Source organism: Anomalospiza imberbis, chromosome 1 (assembly GCF_031753505.1).
Source record: "Anomalospiza imberbis isolate Cuckoo-Finch-1a 21T00152 chromosome 1, ASM3175350v1, whole genome shotgun sequence".
In the NCBI taxonomy this organism is placed as follows: domain Eukaryota; kingdom Metazoa; phylum Chordata; class Aves; order Passeriformes; family Viduidae; genus Anomalospiza; species Anomalospiza imberbis.
In genome coordinates, this window is record NC_089681.1 from 9,469,605 (window position 1) to 9,491,415 (window position 21,811).

Consider the following 21,811-nt stretch of genomic DNA (forward strand, 5'->3'; position numbering starts at 1 on the left):
CCTTGGTATAGGGATCTATATGGGTACAAGCCCAGAGACTCGCAAGGGGGATGAGGATGGTTGTGGCAGGCAAGCGAGAGTGAAAAGCTTTGTGAGAAGACAAAGAGGCAGGATCTGGCCATGTGGGACCTTGTGTGCGAGGGCGGCAACATCGTCCTGACAGCAAACACATCCAAAAATCCTCCTATGAACTCTCAAAAGCTTTGCTGTTTGCACGCTCTGCTCGTGGATGCTTCAAGGCTGCTGTGACCCTGAAAGGGCCAGATCCAAGCCCAGAGGTCCCCACTCACAGCTTTGGAGGCAGGGCACCCTAAACCTGTAACTGTAACTGCACATCTCATGCATTCAGAGTAATTTCTTAGCTTTTGGAGAACAACCTGGGTCTGCTCTGCAGAGCAGGATGGCCACATTCAAATCACCTGTGAGGAGGGACCCTTGCCCCCTGCCCTTCCCCAGCTCATGCCCAGGGGAGGTTTAAGAGACAGATCATTCAAGCCAAGCCATAATGGCGACTGGGTCTGGCATTTTCACAGCACAAATGATCAGGTTCCTGTTCCTAGAACTGTTTCCTGACAGCATTTAAACTACTGGTATGAATACAGCCCTTCACCTCGCCCCAGCCACAGTGAGGCACGTGGTCAGGAGCAGCTCACCCAGCCAGAATCCCTCCCTGTGCTTCCCTGCCACAGCGTATGGCAGCTGTGACCCATCCACAGTGACACTGGTACGAGGACAGCCTTTGTGCTGAGCGTGCAGCAGGTTTAATCACACTGTGCAACCTTTAGCACGATTGCATTCTTATTTATTGCTGCACTGACACAGACAGTTCAGCTACTCTGCTGATGAATACCCTCATACATTAGCTCAGTGAGAAACCTGATTTCCTGCCTCTGAGTGAACTGAGAGATGCTCTAGACGCTGATACAAATGTCTCATAATCCAGCTATAGCATACCATTAGTATAATTGTCTTGAGACCAGGTAGTGCCAGATTGATAGTCCCCGTTCCATTTGCCAGCAGCGCAGGTGCAGATGCTATTAACAAATGCATCCACGTCTTTCAAAACACTGCTGAGCGCTTTGCTCCAAGGCTAACCTTCAGCAAGGAGTTCCTTGAGTTAATTATTCACTGTGTCAGTACAGATAAAATGCCCAAATTAGAATTAATAAAATGCTGGAAAGTTAACCCTGAAGGGAATATCTCAGAGAAGGATGCTACACTGACAAGGAGATTGACTGAGTAGATGACTTAATAAGAAAAATTTAGTCCCTTTTCTAATTTCTGTTTTAAGGCTTGACCAGATGTGCTCAAATCTCAGGCACATTACATGCTTTGAAGTACTCCTCCAGCCCTGGGTGCCTCTCAAACTAATTTTTTCTCTGTGTATAGTATTCTTCACTGTTGTCTCTTTGGCCTTGTTGCTGCTGACAAGACTGATACGTGCATTCACACCCAATTCCACTCAATTAACACTCACTGTTTGTGCTGGAGTGTTCATAGTGAAACAGCTTCAAGGAACACTGGATAAAGCAAAAAGTCTTGTTAGTTGTTTACATTTCTTTGTTCTCAGCCCACCTCTGCTTTTAGTTGTGTCTGCAGAATAAGTACTTAAAACTAATGAAGTAAAGAGCAGAAACAGAAGTGAATGATTGAATAGGCCTTCTTCACACTGAACTCTGAGATTTCAAGTGGTGTTTAACATTCAGTCAGAGCTGCAACAGCATTATCTTCTGCTCACTCAATCCTTGATTGTGAATTGGAAGCATTCATTATTTATCCACATCTGTCATTCATAAACCTGTTTATTATGAAAGGGATTGAACATTTCCCCCATACAAATCCTATTATTCCATTGGATTTGTAGTCATACCATCCTGCCCCTTTGAAAATGCTGCTCTCTATTCCTTTAGTAACATTGAGCAGTTGCTGCCATTTAGATAGACACAGGATAAATTCCACATTCAATGTTCCTTCACGAAGTAGCTGCACTCAGTCACACTGCCATTCATCTCACCATCCACTTGCACCAAGTAAAGCAGTGGTAAAACCATACAGAGTGCAATGAAACACCTGAGGGTCCTTCCTTCCTCCCCTTTGTGTGGTGAAGAAAATCAGACTCTCAGACCAGGAGTGTGGAGCTGTCCTGGGCAACAGATATACCACAGCTGGTGTCCCCTGATACACACTGGGGGCAAGATGTGGTCCAAGGACTGCAGGGGAATTAAATATTGGTAGGACAGTGATATCTGTAGCAAGAGTGAACAGAAGACAAAGAAAGAGCACTGGTGATCAAAACCATGGCAGTCTTAGGAGTTGTTCTTAGAAAATGAGCTAACAGGCAGTTCTTTTTGGCAGAAAAACAGGCCAACAAACCATGACAGATTTTTTCATCTGGTGGGAGTTTTATGGTATCAACCTTTCCAAAGGCAGATATTTGGAAGGTAAGTATTAGAGCAAGTATGCATTTGAAATGCAAATTTTCTGTGCAAATGTCCCCAGAGAGAGCACAAATCTGAGATAATATTTATGACTGTTATTATTTATTATTGTTGTTGACACTGATTGTCATGTTACTCCTGGACTGAATGGGATGGCAACACATTGAGTAACAGGGAAAGATCTCTTAGTAGAATTGCAAGGAAATATGGCCATACTGGCAAGAGTCTTGTTTTCCTTTATTTCATTGCCCCAGAATATGGCAGAAAACTACTAATATATAGCCTGGGTTCAACTGCTTCTAGGCACTGCTGCAGGCACTCAAAAGCAGACCTGTTGATGCTACTTGCTGCATTTCCAAGCACACTTTTGCCTCCAGGTCTGAGCTGGGCTCTGCTGCTCTGATCAGCCAGCTCTGTGCAGTCACCACAGTTTTCCCCAGCAAGGCAGCAGATGTCTCCTGGGACCAGAGCCATCTCTGCCATAAGTCATTTGGTTTCACTGATGGAGGACTGCAGCTACACTCATCCCAGGGGTCTGGACCTTGACTGCTCCTCTGCATTGCCATATGCTCCACTATAATTGTAAGCTGCAAAGTAAAAAACAAATATGCAGCTTAAACAAGCCTGCTCTGTGTGGTGTTATTTCACTTAAGGATTAGGTGAATCAGCTCCACTGAAGAAGGCAATCTCTCACCATATGTCCATCCATATCCCCGAGGGACTGCTGCAGGGCAGGAGGGAGGTGTGTGCTGTAAGGTGTGCGACAGCTCCGTGTGTCCCTGGTGCTAATGCCTGGCTGTAGCAAATGGTACTTAGAGAAAAAGATCTGTCTTTAAACAAGGTCTCTTTGGGTAAATACCTGAAATCCAGCAAGGACTATCCTGAACTCTCAGAGAAGGAGCCTTGAACACCCCTGTCAAAATTCCCACTGTCATCAGTGAGCCCAGAGTTTCATCTTCAAACTCTTCTATTTCAATGCACAAATTCAGAGCAATGAAATCTTAAAAATTGAATTACATCAGCTCCTGATGCTTGCATCTCTGAGGCAGCACTTATTTACCTAAAGCTCTCCTTTGAGTCAGAGCAGAAGCAATTAGCACAAGGAGTATCACCCACAGAGTCAGGCATATATATATATCACTGAGCATCAAGCTGTGACAACTGAAGTACTGGGGCAGCAGGAGACAAACAGGCAAACATTGCATTTGCTTTTGAGACAGGAACATAGCAAAAAACTCCAACCAGCCTCCAACTAAAAAACCCCAAGTCTTGCAATCAATAAGGAACAGCAGAAAATACCCAAAAAAATTATCAGTATGTCAAATGGTAAAATTGCAACATATTGTGAGGAAGAAAAGTTTAACCTGTGTGTGTCTACCATAATGACAAGTGATGCTGAGAGTTTCATAGACATATTCTTTATGAAACCAATCAGAATAATGGGTGAAGAGGAGGCAGACAGACTGATGGGCACACAGCCTTCTTTCAGTGAACTTCTGCATTGTTTTCATGGGCATGACACCTCAGACTTTCAGATGTGTGTCAGCTCTTACTCATCTCCCTTCAAGCTGACAGAGGGCATGGCCTGACTTGGAGCTTGTGCAAAGCTTCAAAGTATTATCTGAGATACAACTGTGATTCCACCACTTTTATAGTTATACAGAGTGAAGTTTTGGTGGAAAACTAGTCAGATATTCCCTCCATGAGGCAAAAGGAAGGGCAGAATCTTGATTTTCTCTGCCTAAAGTGCTGTTCTGGACAGTTAGTGGAAAAAAACCCACTATTTATGTCACTAGCAGTGGCATATTTTATTCTGAATTCTTGTAGGAAACAGACTTCCAGAGTAATGAAGGGAAAATAAAAATAATTTCTTTTGAGAGATGCTTCAAAATTGAAAAAAGTACTGGACATGTAGCTCTGATAGGAATCATTTATCTTGCATCTGCACCCCTAACTTTCTCTACAGCTTCAATTATGTATAAACACAGCTGTGTACATGAAGGGTAAATATCCACATGAGTCCAGTAGTTCAAGAGCCATGTTTTCCTCTCTTTAATTTCATTTTTCATATCTTCATGCAGTTCTACTTACCTTATGGGCCTGACTTCAAAAAGTCAGCTGGTGAAGGGACAGAAGGTCTTTCTGTAACTAGCACAACAATTCTTATTGTCTCGATATATATCCCAAACATACCCAAAAGCTTTCAGACATAGAAGAGTGGTCTTAGTACTAAAGGAATTTGGTTCATTACAGCTAGAAAAGATTTTTTTTTCCAGCAAATTCTACTTAGTTGGTGATAAGGCTGAATTATTGAATTATTTCACATAACAGTATCACAAAAACACAGTAGGTATGAAAACAGTAAACAAATGGCACTGATTCTTGTCTCATTTACTTTAGCTTCATACCACTTCAGTTTCACTTTACTGGTTTTTTATCTCATATAAATTAATAGGTTTCTACCACAACCAATATCTCCAGAGTGATTCCATCAACTGAGGTTTAGCTCTATTTGGTTCAGTGAAACTACTGCTATTTGTGCCATAGTAAATAGGTAAACAATCAGGTTCTGTATTTTATATTTTATTATACTTCTCCTTACAAAAAAATATTACTAAGTATATATGAAAAATGTTTTAGAGAAGTAGGAATGGACAAATGTGGAACATTCAAGGATTTTTTAAGCAGGAAGATAAATATATTTTATAATGTACAATAATTAGCACTAAAACATTCTCAGCACTTCCAGGGTACTGCTCACACAGCAGCTTGGTTATAGCTATTTTTTGTATCTTTCTTTTTCCAGTGCCCCAGAGAGTTTGGGTCATATTTTATTGCATAAAGATGAAAAAATTAATTTAGATTAAATGTGTCAACAGAGGGTAGTTCCATCAGTGAAGTGTATTTGTCTCATCTGAGCCTCTACAAGATTTCCAGCAGAGAAATGCCCATTTGCTCGCTTCCCTACTCCACTCTGTGGAGCTCTGTAGGGTAGAGATAATTTTCTCATGCCTTGGTATTGCTTTGATTCTGAAAGGCACAGGCATGGATTAAGGAAATGCCCCAGCTGAGCAGCTGTTATTTGTGAATCTATCCTCAGGCTAATCATATAGCTAAAGCTCTAATAAAGCAGTGAAACTGGAGCCTCAGTGCTGGCAAGGCATTTTTTGGCATGAATTGCAACTTGTCTTAACCAGAAAGGTAAAATGGTAAAAAACCAGAGAGGGTATTTATTTTAAAACTGGAAGACATTGTTAACGAACCAGATTATGAACCTCTTACTCACAATTTGGTCAAAAAAATAAAGGCAGAACAGCTCTCAAGAGGCTGAAATTTCAGGTAGTTTGGTGAGCATTCAGGAGAGATATTTTTCTGTTAAGGTTTGAAGTAAATCCAGCAAGTCATTTTTGAAAAAGCAGCAATAGCCTGAAAAGTATGTGTTCAGAAATAGACCTTATTTTAAAGGTCTGCTCCCCATTTTCATGGACCAAACAACTTCCAAATGGAAAGCACCTACCAGTTAAGGGGAAATAAGCCCAAAAAAATAACCCCAAAGAAACAACCCCTATTAATTTTTAAAGTGACTATATTTGATCTTATGTCATTGGGAGTTCAAAACTGTTAATATCACCTTTCCAAACCATGCTTTTTGAAATTCGAATTAAAAACCTGAACATTCATCTTGCCTTCCCCCAATACCTTTCTACCATTTATAACTCAGGACGCAGTAACAAATTTTTGAATTTGTGGACAAAATTGACCAGCCCAATGAACTAACATGAAGCATTTACAGGTTTTCATGATAAAAATAAAATAACAAAGCCATTGATTTCTTCTTTGGTCTCTTTCCTAGGTGAAGAAAAAAAAAAGAAAAAAGAATGGAAACTATGTTTTAGAAATGCTCTAAACAAGCACTACCACCTGTTTATTCAGTGGCTGCAGAGTTCTGCCAGGAGGTACAAGGTTGGGGGTCAGTTCCCACTTCCCTCCCAGAGACGAGAAGCTAAAGGAGTTTGTTTACTCGATTGCACAGGGGAATAGTCTGCTGGGAAATACTTTGCATCTTGCTTTTTTTTTTCCCTGTAGATCTTGTTCTACTCTGTATAGAATATTGAAATATTCATTAGGCCAGAGAGAACAACTCTATATCATGGTGTTTAGGCCCTACAGAGGAGAGACAGGACATCACTCTCATGAATATTTCAATATTATAAACAAAGTAGAACATACTCTATCAGAGGTATTGAAAAAACATTTCCTCCGTCTCCATCCTGCACTGGGGAATGCCAGTCTACTACTTGGGGTGTTCCTGGGAAATAAAGGTGGGCTCAGATCTCGTCTGGCAGATGAGGAAACTAAAACCTCCTTTGCATTTTGAATGAGTCCCTGCCAGATGAACTATTGAAAGATAGGAGACAGGTGGCTTTTTAATCAACTAATCTATCTTTATGTATCTCTTTTTCTTTTCTGCCTCTCACCTTCAAGAATGACAAGCTCATCCTGACTTTTGGAGCAGTTCTAAGCCCACTGAAATGCCACTTTTGGGCAAAACATTTAACAAACAAAGCTTACTCAAATCTGAGCATATTTGATGATATTTATGTTTTTCACAGCTTTAGGTTCATCTCTAGGATTATACAAACCATGTCTAGGCTTCTTTCTACATCTCATCATACTTGGATAATTCTGATTTGTCTCTGATTTGGTGGAAAAGTAGATGGATAAGTTGGAGGGAAGGAAAAGGGGGCATAGGAAACGTAATACATATCACTGTAATTAAAAAAAGATCAATTCTAGTTGACACTTGAGAAAAATCTTTATCTGATTTCTATGTTACAGATTTACAGCTGAAAACTGAAAGTTTGTAGAAGCTGTGCTAGAATGGAATTTGTCCATGATTATTAAAGTCATTGGATAGGTAGCTGAAGTTAAATTCAAGTGAAGTGCACAAAAAAAGTCCTAACCACTACTACATTTCTGTCTAACAAACAAATAAACCCCCCCCCCAAAAAAAAAAAAAAGAACAAAAAAAAAATCAAAAAAAAAAAAAAAAAACAGAAACACAGAAAAAAATCAGCATGCTTTGTTGAGCAATTCTTCCTGATTTATGTGTGAGTCCACTCTGGAGGCACAGCATGGTATTTCTTGCCCTGCTGTATGGCATGCAGTCCACCTTTCCTACCTAAAAGCTGGGCTGAGGGAGAAGAATTTAGGCCAACCGTTTAATTTTATTGTGAATTTTGCTCTTATGACTATACATTATAACATGGGGGCATGGATAAAGTCAGGGAAGAACTGGAACAGATGAGCCTTTGGATGTTCAGAGCTTTAATTTCCAAGGCTCTGAATGATAGGCACAGTTAGATCAGAATAAAATTTCTTTTGTCATCTCCAGAGCCTAAAATATCCCTTTAGCTGGCTGAGAAAAATAATGTTTGGAAAATCTCTGTGTGATATTATATTGCTTATATTATTTATTTTGCCTGAATTTGTTCTGTAGCAAGCATTCTGGAAGAAATGCAAGCAAAATAACTCAGCAAGGAATGACATAAATGCAGTGAACTGTCATTGCATATAGCTTCAAGAAACACTTTCCACATACATCTGCCTAGTTTTCTTCAGTGCAATTGTCACAGGAGAATTTGCTAAGGATCCTACATGATGGAAATTTCAAACACATCTTCCTACTGCAGTTTATTCACCATAGAAGAATCCCATGGCTCATGAATACCCAGGGAATCATTGATGTTCTGGCAGACAGGCTGTCACACAGAGGCAACGATCTTGTGTGTGTGTTTTTGCTCCCACAGAGACACAGTGATTCAGGCTACATCTGCATCCACAAGTGATGTGGAGCAGCAGGAGCACCAGATTATCCTATTGCAAATTGCAACCATCACAAAGCCACTTGTGCGAAGGACAGCAGCTATACCATGTGACTAATGGGGTTTTACTTCAGGACAGCTCTAATCTTGTCCTCAGGACAGAACTGCTTTCAGCTGCTGGAGCACATTGGTGCTTGGTTGCCTGCAGCATTTGGCTGGATCTGGCTCGTGCACTCAGAGACAAACGGTTCAAACCAAAACTGGAGAGTGGGGACAATCAGGAGAGTAAAAAGCACAAAGCTTGAAGGTAATATCATGCCTGTTCCTTACTTCAAAGCCATAATTTCTGCACAGTTGTCTCAGAAAACCACATGCTCCATAGAAACCTTCAACTTTCTTTCTCACAGAGGTGGATAAAAACAGAGACTTTTCCAAGCCACCAAAGCCAGACCACAAAGGGCATTGCAGCCTGGGTGCAGCTCCCATGGCAGCAGTGAGCCACCCTGGGTGCCTCTGTGATGGCAGTGGTACAGGCTCTGCCAAAATAGCTCCACTCTGGAGTCCCTTCAGCACTTGCAAGAAGCAATTTAGATAATCTTCTAGGACTACACAGGTACATGGATTTGGGGGCTCAACCATCCCAACTGGCCAGAGATGACAGGATGCACCTCAAATCAAACCTATGTGTATTGAAAGAGAAGATACTACAATTTAAGCATATTACAATGACCTGAGAGATGTCCAATGTCAGACAGGTTGTGACAGTAGATGTAAAACTGTGATCTTTACTTATTTGGTGGTTGTGCTGAAGGCCCCAGTTGCAAACATCTCACTCTGCAATGCTTAAACTGAGGGACATGGGACAGTCACAGGGTTAGGACAATACCCAGAAAAGTTCATTTTATGTGGCTAGCAAATGCTTAGGAAAATTCAGATGGCTTTGGTAAACCAAAACATCTCACCAGCTTCACTGGAGGTTTTAACACATCTGTTTTTATATCCATACACAAATATAAAACTCCACAATGCTCAAAATTTCCACGTCAAGACAAAAATACATCCACTTTTCCCTCTGCAGCTGTACCTCAGCCATAGGAAATGCACTCTTCCACTATTCAGGTGTTATTCAGATCCTATAACTGTTTGACTTAACATTTAAACTCAACTTTGAATAATATGTCAAAAACTTACAAAGGAAGAACTTTACTTGAAACTCTCAATTATAAAAGCAAATTGTCTTAAAAATGCACCTAAGCCTTTTGGAGAGGGGGCCTACATCTTGGCAGGCTCCACAGGGTTGCAGTCCATTACAATAGTTCCTCAACAAAAATAAAAATAATCTAGATCATTTTTTGGTGTCTGCACATCTCACACAGCAGGGATAAGACCCAACTGACCTCCTGATGACAGTGTCATATAAATATTAAATCTTAATAGTATGGTTACTGTTAATTTGGCAAAATGTGATACTGTGTAAAGCAAACTTTGTCTCTTTTGGCTGTGCTGCAACAAGGAAAACACATGTTCTCAACGTTTCTAGCTGAACAGCTTTCTTTTACAAATGTTTGCTTTTCTTAAATTAACACACATGAGTGGGTTGGGGAAGGGGGGATGGTGGAGGGGAGGAGGTGGGGGAGTTGCATTTACCTGAAGTCTTTCAACCCCTTTTTTTGTGAGTCACATTTACACCTACTGGAAATCTGGGCTTAGGTGACACTTGTCTCTAATTCAGAAACAGTCTCTTATTCACCAGATAAAAACCAGGAAAAGCTGTCTAAAACCATTCCTGCCTTTGACTTTTGCAGGTTTTTGTGCAGTTCCTGTCATAAATGTAGGTCAGAGACTGAAGGTACTGGCTGGAGCAATTAAGTGCTCTATTTGACACAATTGCAGATCGAATGAAATACTTGATAGTTTAACCATTATATACACACATTTATTCTTATGCTTTCTATGTGCTGTAAATAGGAAATATTTACTTTCATGCAATCTGGAGATAGAGTATCAACAGTGAGAAATAATCCTCATGAATATGGCTATCAGGATATTTGCCAGCATACTCTCTTCTTTAGCATTAAAAAAATGTTTCTACCTTATTCCTTCATCAATGTACTTGAATCTTGAGAGGTGAAGTGAAGATCAGGAGTCTGAAGGAGGTATCCCTGACACTCTCTAAGGACATGTGGTAGAGTATAAATTGCACTCTTAGATAGTTCTGCTACTAGGAGTGTGCAAAGAGCTCTTAGTAGTAGAGCTAGGGAAGCCTAAATGTTATTAGTTCAACACAGCACAAAAAGATGAGGTTTTGTTGGCCACTTCAAGTGGGGAGAAAAAGAGAAATCAACAGGAAGATACAGAGAGAACTGAGACCTCTAGAGAGAAAATACAATGGCATTATGAGGAAGCGCAAGCATGAAGAGAGCAAAAGCTGGTGATGACTCTGTGTTCAGAGCTGGCTGTTGAGTACTGGTGAGAAGATTGTGAAAAACTGCTTCACTGTCTCACTGGGGAAAAGGGAAGAAGCAACAGTGTTTGTGGGGATAGGTGGAGGATTAACCTGAGACAATGCTCTGGCACTTTGAAACATGATGAGACATGCAATTGTCCAAACTGGGTACCCCATGAGACACCAGGAACAGCAATTGGAGGGCAAGCAGCCATCCAAGGGCATCTCAGGTAGCCCCAGACACTTTCCTGACAGTGGGATAGCCAGCCTTATGTACCTGCATGTATTATAAAATGCAGGCGAACCCAGTGGGAAGAAATGATGATGTCTGACTCCAGTTCAGAAGGCTGAATGGTTTCCTTATTATAACTATGCTATAATGCATTAATATACTGTATAAAGGAAGATACTAAAACTACATACCTACTTGTTCTAACTACCATATCTAACTCACAACTTGTGACCCTCTCTCGCTCCAGTCCAGACACAGGTGGATTGGATTGGCCATCAGGCTCAAACAATTCTCACCAGAGAATTCAAGCAATCACCCCAGGTAAACAATTCTCCAAACACATTCCACATAGGAAAAACAATGAGCAGAAATAGAAATTGTTTTCTCTTTCCTTCTCTCTGTGCACCTCTATGAAAAATCCTGAGAGAGAGAAATGTGCTTGCCACATGCATGTAAGGTAGATGGATAAAGAGGTAGATGGTTGTGGAGGCTGATGTGTCCAGTGTTATTTTAGGTTCTGTGAAGTATCTACCTTTTAGTATCCTAGAGGTTTTTCCAACCTAAATTGTTATGATTTTCCGACTTTCTGGTCTCTCGTTGATGCTCTGTGTGATATTTTGATATGATAGGGTTTAATGGGCATGATGGTACTCAGTCAAAGGTTGGTCTTGATGATCTTGGAGGTCTTTTCCAGCCTTAGTGATTCTACAATTCCATACTGGCCAATCTACTGCAGATGTGTCAGGTATCATAGGGGGTCTCAAACAGCACTGAACTTGTTTTACACAGCAGTGTTCCCCTCCTTTGACACTACAGGCAATCTGAATTGCAAAGGGAGCTTCTCAGCCATTCTGTCTCAAAGTGGGCACTGAAAATTGGCCAGCTGAATTCTTCTTTCAGGTTTTTGGGCTGCACCTTCATTGACTATCACGTTACCTTAGATAGCTCATGCATATGTAGATTCCTCCAAGTAATGTACCTGTAAGTCTTTAACTCTGGAGATGAAGTCTGGGACAGTTCTTGGAATATTTGAATGCTGCTGATCTGCTGAAGGGATAGGGCCAGTCAGTAGAAGTCACAACATCAGCAATGATAGGTTACAGTTAAAGCTGTTTGAGAAACACAACACAGCCTGGGTAAATTGGATTGCCTGATGAAGGCTCATGCTCCCTGGAAAAGCTACCAGCCATGCTCCCAGCCCGCCCACCATGTGGCTGCAGGATCAACAACTGATTCATTTTCATGCAAACAGCACAGTCAGCTGCAGAGCTCACCTCAGCAACAATAAACATCAGCAGAGGGCTGTGAAAATGGAACTATGCGTCTTTGAGATGCAAAAAGCCACGCAACTGTGCTAAAACCATCAGATGAATATAAACCCTCAGTGAGAAACTCTCACAAAAAGCATTGCCAGGGGTTTTTAGGACCCAGCATGAGGCAGGACAATGCAGACCCTGATCTGGTTAAGCAGAGACAGTGAATGTCCTCAGGGTGAGACAGCAGCCACGGCAGGTCAGCTCTCTAATGGACAGGGGCACAAGACAAGGAACTGAGGCTATAAATAAGCTTCTCTTGAGCCAATGAGCCGTGAGAAATGCACCGTGTAGTCACTGAGGAAGGAAGTTACAAGGTTGCAAAGAAAATGGATTGTTACATCTCTGGAAACTAGCACGGACTGCCTCTCACAGCAGTGAAAGCCTGGCAGACACTTGGGTATCTGCACTGACCCAAAACCACAGAACAGAATCACAAAAAAAAAAGTGTCACTGCTGATTACCAGTGAGCGAAGCCAGAGCACTTGGGCTGCTCAAGGCAAAACTGTCTGCTGATGATTGCCTCAAGATGAGTCTTGGGGGAAGTGCTGTGGATAATGAATTTCTCTGGGCTTGTGTTTTAGTCTCAGCGAGCCACGGGAAAGGTCTGGTGAATGTTGAATCACTAATGGAAGCCCTACCAGCAGCATTTACACATGTTTTTTGGACTGCAGTCAAGAGTTTGCTGGATTAGAGGAAAGTCTCTGAGTGTGCTGTAACGTGGCTATAATCTGATGGGACAAATATACAAGCAGTTGGCATTTGGGAATTACATGAGTGGCCAAATCACAGGGAGAAAATCCTCCTGAAAGCCCAGCAATGCACAGGAAGAGTGAAGCATAAAAAAAAAAAAAAAAAAAAAAAAAAAAAAAAAAAAATCCCATCAGATTCCAGCCAGGTTCTTGGAAAAGATCAAAACAAATTTAAGAGGGAAATTGCATCATGAGAGAGAACTTTCCCAGCTTCTAGTAGGTGGATGGTTGGAAGCCATTCAGGCAAAAGTCCAGTGGGGAAACAGAAAACACATTTTGCAAGATATGACATAACCAGGTCCTGCACTCAGACAATCAAGCACATGACACAGTAGCAGAGTTTAAGTGACTCAGCACTCCAGGAGAATTTTAATACAAAACCTCTTCCCCTGGGTACACACAAAGCAATAGAAAAACCAGATCAGCGCAAAATAGCCTGAGCTAAACATTCATCTGGACAAAAGAACAATCATGCAGGCAAATCTGGCAGGCTTATATGAAACAGCAACAGGCTTGGGACAGCAGATTAAATGAAACCAGTAGCAATAGAAGAGTAATGGCAGGGAGCTGGAGCCCTGGTAGAACCGAGGCCAAGGCCAGGAAAGCACTGCAAGGCACCCAGCAATCAGCTGAGTCAGAGGAGATGGGAGGTATGAGAGGACAAGGCCTGAAGAAGGGATGTACTGAGCTGCCTGGTACAGCAGAGACACAAATCCTGCACTGGAAGGAGGCACATGCTGCTAGTGGCAGCCTTCTCCTTCAGAGACCTATACATGAGGAGGGCTACATGACTTAGTGGGTCACTGCAAATTCTCTGCAAAAGGAATAACCATATATCTCAAACTTAGAGTTTGAGTTTCTAACTCAAAGTTAGCAAATGCTTTAAAAATTAAAGAAAAAAAAATAAATGGAGTAGGTAGTACAATATCATAAAGCCAAAAGGAGAAGCACAGGTTGCAAGAGCATGTGTTTTGAAAGGGTCACTAGAGGAGGCAGGCTGGGTGCACATGACTGGGGAGCTGAGTCAGAGACAGGAAGATAAAACCCTTTTGGGACATCTGACAAGGTCAAACAGAAACATAAGCCTGAAGCTCAGATCCCTTTTTCTTTTTTTCCTTCCCATATTCCCTCCTAGGTCTTGCATATTGTGCTGCCCCTCTGAGTGCACCCACAAACTCTGTGGGTCAGGACACCAAGGAGACATCACATATTGTGCTGGGAATGCTGCAGTCTCTCTTCTGCTATTAAAAGCCTCAGCAATACATTCCTTTTTGCATTTATTCTGCTTCACACTGTGCAGGGACACATCAGCACAGTTCCACTTAATCTTCTTTTGCTCAAACATTCCCCCTTGCTCAGGCACATTTAACTGCTTATTAGGCCACCACTACCTTAAGGTCAATCATGATTATGTCGTTCAAAATTTCCGTGTTTCTTTCCTATTGACTAACCACATCATACAACAGACTAATTAACCCACCAGGTTCTCATTAACTGGTATTCCTTTACCCTCCTCCAGGACCACCAGCTGTGCTGCAGATTTCCTCTGAGTTTTGGAAAATAACAAGATTCATTATTAGAAATTTATTTTTTTTTTTCCTTCAGCATGTCACAGGCCCACGGTCAGGTTTAAAATAGCAGCCCCCAGACTCTGGGGCTTGGGTCAGGATTTAGTTAGACTCCTGCAGGGGATGGGATTGGTGTTTCAGCAATTCTTTGGGGAGTGAAGAAAGGATCCCATCATGAGGAGACCTGGATTTCTACCTATATACCCAGTTTGGAGGAAAAAAGCATGTTTTATTCTTTCACAGAACATGATACATTAGATGCTGCTGCTTAGAGTCACAGCAGGTCCACAGCTGATGTGCTCTCCAGCTCTTGGGCAACTCTTCTACCACTTCAGAGTTCATGTTCACCAACTCGTTTTCCAGAGGAAAAACTAGAATACTGACACCAAAACAGAGAAGGATGCTGAGCCCAAAACAGCCTCAATTTACCCATCCTTTAGGTGGTTAACAGCCTCAGACACTACCCAGGATGTAGCAATTCCTACATCTGGTTTGGGCACCCACTCCTCACATAGCAGCTGCCTGGTGTTCCTGCCTGGTGAAGGAGCATCTCTCACCTCTGTCAGAATCCTGCCCAGCCTGTGAATTCACACCCAAACTTCAAGCCTGGCAGCACAAAACACCAGGACACCAAAGTGCTCTCTTCTGGCAAGCCAAAACCAAAAAAAAAAAAAAAACAAAAACCAAAAAAACCCAAAAAAAAAAAAACACAAAAAACCTTTAAAAATAGCTTATTCAAAGAACAATGGTCCATTTTATTGTCTCTCAATAACTTCCAAGTCAGTGTGGACAGTGTGTCTGATATCGCTTGCAACCAGCTGAAGAGAGAAAGTTTCCAAATTTTTCCATCAATGCCTGTAATTAGAAGGATGTTAAGATTGTAAAGGAATGCTTATGCATCATTTAAAATACCATGGATGGGCATGTGTAATGAAAATTTATGTTAATTTGTATTAAATGTAATAAAATGTAGATAATTAATAAAAATTTCTATTGGCCTGTTGTAAGTAAAAGAAAGATTTTTTTTTTAACTAAATTGAGCATAGAAATAGATATCCCATTTCATGAGACTCAGCAGCAAGATGTTATTTCAAAATGAAAGAAAAAAGCAAGACTTCAAAAATTTTCATTAAAACACAGGTAAAAAATGATTTGTTTTGATGTGTTCCCTAATCCCAGCCATTTTGAAGTATTTATTTAAAATTTAATAATACTCAGCTGTTTATGAAAATATATTACTTTAAAAATAAGTTGCTTTGGCTAAAATCATTCTCAGCATGTTTTTAGTTTTTATTCAGGCTTGATTTAGTCTGACTTTTTTTAAATGCTACATGCGTAATTAACTATTATCTTTTTTATTAGAAGACGAGAGGTGTGTTTTTGCAGTTGGGCCACAGAAAATAAAGGCATACTGGAAGATTGCAAGGCCACTTTTATCTCAAATAAAATGTTTTCCTTCCATAGCAAATATTATTTTTTAAAATTTCTAATTTCTTAATTAAACTGTGCAAATGGGAAATACAAGGGATAAAATATTCATCAGGAAGAAAATCAATATATTGCTAAAAGGCTGTATATTACATGAAGTACATTGGAGTACATCGATTTTATGAAATTGTCTTTCAGCTGCTAATTACACATTCATTACAGGATTATAAATCTTAATAAAGTGATTGAGACAATGTACTGGAAGGAAGAAGCTTTTTCAAGTCTATGATTTGCATGACCAGACAGTTGTTTCCAGCCTCACATCTGGACAGGTCTGCTGTGAGAACAGGAGTTCAGGCCTTGGAAGAACTTTGTGTGAAGTCAGGAGCAGCCTGATGGGGCTTGTCCCTGCCTGTTCTTATGAGGGGATTTTCCAGCTGGAGCTGGGGCAGTTTGGAGAAGGGCCAAGATGCAGAGGGACACAGCTCGACAGGAACCTACGGACCTGATATAATACGTACAAGAGGAAGCAGCTTCCTCAACACTCAACCTATGACTAAAAATGCTTTTTAACAGACACTTCAGGTTGCTTGGGAATATTTCCTGTTGTTCCAAAATCCCTAGACAATCAGAACTCAGTTGTCTGCAAACCATATTGTGCAATGTAAACTGTCAATTTTGAGAGAGACAGATGCACAAATCCTAAGTTTGCATCCATAGCCAAATTCTGGTTTTAATCTGGCCATCCCAAAAATCACAGCATCATGCCCTATTTGGTGCTGAAAGATCAAAATTACAGCATCTGATCCTGCAAAAAATACCACTATGAGCCATGGAAGTGTGGAGCACAAGGGGCAAGATGGATAGGTTCAGCAAGTTTCAGATGAGAATCTTCTTGCTCAGATGACTGACCCATGCACAGGATCTCATTACCTGTGCACAGGATCCCATTGCCTGTGCACAGGCAACGCAAGAAATTGTGGATTACATAAAAATATAGTAAAAAAGTAAGGCCTGCTTAAGGGAAGTACAAGATATTCCACTGAGATGCCAGAGCAGTTTTCCAGGGAAAGCTTAAAGCAGTAGTTTTCTTATGTGTAAATTACAGTGGCTCACTTTTGCACCCTAAAAGCCACATTTAACCCAACTGGTGAACCCTGCCCAGCTCTGGTTTACAGCATGTTCTGTTTTACAAAACCTACTTAGTCAACATAGGGGAACAAGGATGGGGGAGGAGATGTGAACATCTGCTTTCCTTGTCCTGGGCTTGCACTATTGCTGCATACAGCTTTTCGCTCTGGAAGGCTTTCAAGTCTGAAAGAGTCACCAACCACTTGGATACAACAGTGTGCTCTGATGTTGCTGCTGTCTGTCTTCCTGCTGTGACTAACTCAGGATTTTTCTGGTTTTGACAGAGTGCTGACGTGCCTGGCAGTTTGCTTGCAGACTTTGCTGGCAGGGCCAGGGGCCAGGGTCTCCACACCCCACACCCACCAGGCACCTCGTGCTCATGGTCATCGATGAAACAGCTGCTTCTCATTAAAGATTTCCAATAAGGGCACTCAGTAAATGACTCTGTCTCAATCTATACCACTGCTGTCACCTTCTATGTGCATTCTGGAGATGAGAGCATTATTTTTAAGACCAGCATTTCCATTTTGGAGGCAGCAGAGAGGGAGAGGAGACAGCCAGATGTGGCATTTGGCTTCGGAATGCGCCAGGGCTGGGGTCCAGCAGACAGAGCAGAGGTATGGCTCTGCTATGGTTGTGCTGTGCAGACTGGTTAGCTTCTGACAAAAATAAGATGTCTCCTCAAGAAATTGGCACAACTCTTATGAAATACAGTCCCTCAAGCCTCTGCTGTCCTGGGATAAAAGGGCTTGAAATCCTCTTTCTAGTCTGCATTGTTACTTCTATGAGCTCCTATCCCCATAATTTATTTGAAATGTGGCAGGAACCTGACCCTTCCCTTGACAAAAATCTCGCCCCAGCACATGTGAGTGGAGAAATTTCTGCTTGTCTGAAATGCCTGGCTGCTCCTAGTCAGAATAATGTGTGATCAGCAACTGCACAGCAGCAATCCCTGTGCCTGTATTTCAGGCAGAGAGCTTTCCTCAGCCTCTCTACACACACCACATCTCTCCCACAAATTTTCTTGCTCCCTTCTTAACTCCCACATAATGCCCATAAAGCCTTGGAGTGGGGACTGATGGGACTGTTCTGCTTTGCTTTATTACCACAATGATCAGTTATGAAATCAGTGTTTCCCAAGCCACAAGGGTAAGCACTCTGTGTAAAATCACTACAAAGATGGCCATGAGAGTTGGGTTTGAAGATGCCAGGAACAAGTCTGACTTGAGGGAAAGAAAATAGAGCAAGTTCTAATGTTCCCACAGGGCTGGATCCTGCCACTCACACATCTGGTCCTTTGAAATCACTGCAGCATTAAAGATTCAGTGGCTGATCTGGCTGGCTGGTAGGTGGTGAAGCAAGTTGGGGCCCAGAAGTAACCTTGAGCAGGGGAGGAAATGCAGCCCAGGGCCAGAGGATCACTTAGGATCCATTTGCAGGCTGCACTACCAGGATGCTTGAAGAGACACCCAGCAAGAAGCATCAGCTTGTGAACTGGAACAGTTTAGTCAGATGTCACTTGTCCTGTGCAAACAAGTCCCTTTCTAGTTCCATGTCCTTCAGACAGCAGACCTGCTCCCAAAACAGTGACCTGGGCCTCTGAGCACCACAGTAAAACAGGAGAACCATGAACTGGAAAATGGGTCTGAAAGCAGCTGCATGTACCTCCCAAAGCAGCCCCTGCTACCACTCCAGTAAGCACAGGCCTGCCTGCAGTTCAAAACTATCAAAAGTTACCACTAATGAGTATCTCCAAAATCACTGCTATTTTTTGTCCCCATTACATTTCCTTCTTTCTTTATTTTCAGAATTTCTGGGCCACACAATGATAAAGGATGTCATTTTGGTTGTCATGCATGCTTTCTCTTAGTGCTATAGCTGAAAAGTTGTCCCAGACACTGCCTTGTCCATAGCTTTGTCATTTTTCTGGCAAGCTATTTCCCCCATTGTAAGGTGCATTCCTTTACTGAGCCCAAGGAGCACTTAGTCACTACTTTTCCAGTAAGTGGCAGCTATCATTCCAGCTGTAGAGAAATTAATATCACCCAGCCTTCCCCATTCCCCTCCCATCTCCAAAAGGAAATGTTTTTCAAAGTCCAAAGTACAGATCAGGACACCCCAGGTGTGTACTTTTTGTGTCATTCACATTTTTGTCATACCAACAGTGAAGAAAAAAAGCAGTTTGATGCACAAGCCCTTGCCAGGTCTCACAGCTTTGTCCTCCTGCCTTCCTGCATTAAACTCTGCTCTCCCTCCTGGTCCATGCTCCTTCTCTCTGTCCAGTGTGGGCTCATGACCTTCTTTCACATTATTTATAGGCCACCAGTTTCTCATGCCCTGGTTTGTTTGCTTTTGTGGCCCACTGGACCGCAAGGAGAGAGCAAGATGTGTCATGGAGATGGTGACAGTCCAAGAACTCAGCCCCCACTCCTCAACCTGCCCTTCCCTGCTCTGCCCCTACATTATCACTCTCTCCATCCATAACTTCCGTCTGGTTTTATCCATTAGTTTCCCCATTAACAACCAGTTTTTGGTTGCATTTTCCTGAGCAAACTGGCAGAGACAGTGAGCTCTGGGACTGCTAGTGTCAACCAGTTCTGTCCAACAACTACCACTGGATTTTCAGATGACCCAAACTTTGCTTGGACTCGCTCTCTACTTGTGCCTTTGTGTGAATCCTCTGAGTCCATGGGCCACTCTTAAGGCCTGGAAGATGGCAGGACATCCCAAAGTAACTGCATCATTAGCCATGTCAGACAGGAGAGACTCATCTGAGGAGAAGTCTGCAAAGCAAGCTCAGACCTTCTTGGACACAAAAGAGATTTCGTTAACACTCAAACCAGCATCAAGAAATAAATATCAATAAGCCTTAAGGCAGGAGAGGGATTCAGGTGCATCATTTCAGATTACGAAGCAATTACTTGCTTTCAAAATGTCATTTGAAGTCAGACTCACCTGAGCCCAACCATTAAGAACAACAGCAGCTGTGATTGCAAGACCCAGCTTGTTTTTCCCCAGCCCAGTCTGGCACTGCTCCCTCACATGCTCCCCATCAGCTCTTTAGGACCAGGGTCTGTCCCACAGGGCTCAACCTTGCAGCCACTTCACAGCCTGTAGTTCTCAGTGATCCCCACCTGCATCTGAAGGACAAGGGTGATCCTCATCTCTGAAGCTCCCCAGGCTCATCTGAAAGATTGTTTTGTCCAGTGGGATGGCATCTGCTTTTCCTGTCTTCTGTGCAGAAGAAATCTGCTCTTCAAAAACATTTCTAGGGAGGGTGACAAAGAGATATCTCTGTTCTGTTGGCATTTTGAGTTTATTCTCATTTAATGTTGCTGAGGGTCCCAGAGCCATAGCAGATGACAGCTCCCTAAGTCTCACAACTATTCTTTACCATTTGCACCATGTTTTCTGGAGTCACTGGGACAAGTGAAGGAAGTGGGGAGGAGGGTTACAGACGGTCACTCCAGAGACCAACACTTCCTGTTGTCTCACCTTCAGTGACCTCAGCACCCGAGGCCTGGCCCTCTCCTTAAGACAGTGTTCCATAGTTTTACTTGGGCATTGCTGAAGTGGTAAAAGAGAGGATCTGGATCTGAAGATCCAAATCACACACACACAAAATCATTGCAGACTGGTTTTGACAAGTCAGTTACTATCCGGGCTGCTTGCCTTCACACCCTGGATGCTAAGTCTGAACAGCACTATGAACATTAGCCCTTCTCAAAATATTCTCAAAATAATTGGTGAAAAAACATGAAAGGAAAAAAAAAAAGGCAAGGAAAGCACAGATCCAATCTGCACTAGCCTGTGTATGACAGAGAAAGATTAGCATACTCAGGGATTTGTCAAATACAAGACAAAACATGAAGATGTGTCCTGAGGAACATCTGCCAGTCTCAAAAATGTGTGCATATCTCATCAGGGTGGTTTTCTCTCACCTGCTGACACTCTCAATAGGATCTCATGTTTCCATGGATACTTCTGCTTTGGTTTTCTGTGATATCCTTCCTTCTGTGCTTCTTGTTGTCTGCACAGCTGTTAAGGAGACATCACAGTAGCCTTCTGGGGGTAGATTGTAGATCTGCAAGGTGCCTTACACACCACCTAGGGGAACACATTTTTCTGAGCCATTGTCTGTACCTTTACACCAGTGGTGTTCCACCACCAGCCTTAGCAATTCAATGGTCTCCCCTTGTGATGCTCCTTGGAAACAAAGATCCCCAAAGACGGATTCAGACTGTGAATTATATGGTCTCTCTCAGCCTGCCTGGGACCCAGCATCATCCTTGATGTTACCATGGTATCATCTGAAATACCACAGTATTTCAGCCTCTTCAGGGAAACATGGGAGGTAAGTAGGTTTGTATTCCCCTTTCCCTAGAGAGTTTTCTTGTGAAAATTGAAAAGAAACGATTGTTTGAATAAGAAAAAATTTTAAAAAACCTAAAAAAATCCCATCACTGCATATTCTTGAAGGACAAATGAGCTGGAGTTTTTGCAACAGCACTAGTCAAAGGACAGCCCATGGAAAGGCAGAAACCCACGCAACCAAGAGGGATGTGGAATGAAATCAAACAAGAGGAAAAGGCAAAATGTTGTGATAAATGCACCAACTGTATTTAAGAAAAAATTAGAGGAAATATTTTGCTTGTCTTTTTACGCGACTTAATGACAG

General features: G+C 42.1%; 1 long non-coding RNA gene across 1 annotated transcript; it reads right to left on the minus strand.

The window, feature by feature from the left end:
• Positions 1-2,568: 2,568 nt before the first annotated feature.
• Positions 2,569-21,477, minus strand: LOC137475169 (uncharacterized). Its single transcript, XR_010999731.1, has 3 exons — positions 21,075-21,477; positions 20,268-20,401; positions 2,569-3,025 (listed from the first exon to the last, which is right to left on the minus strand). It is a non-coding gene; the product is annotated as an uncharacterized lncRNA (long non-coding RNA).
• Between the last annotated feature and the right edge of the window lie 334 nt (positions 21,478-21,811).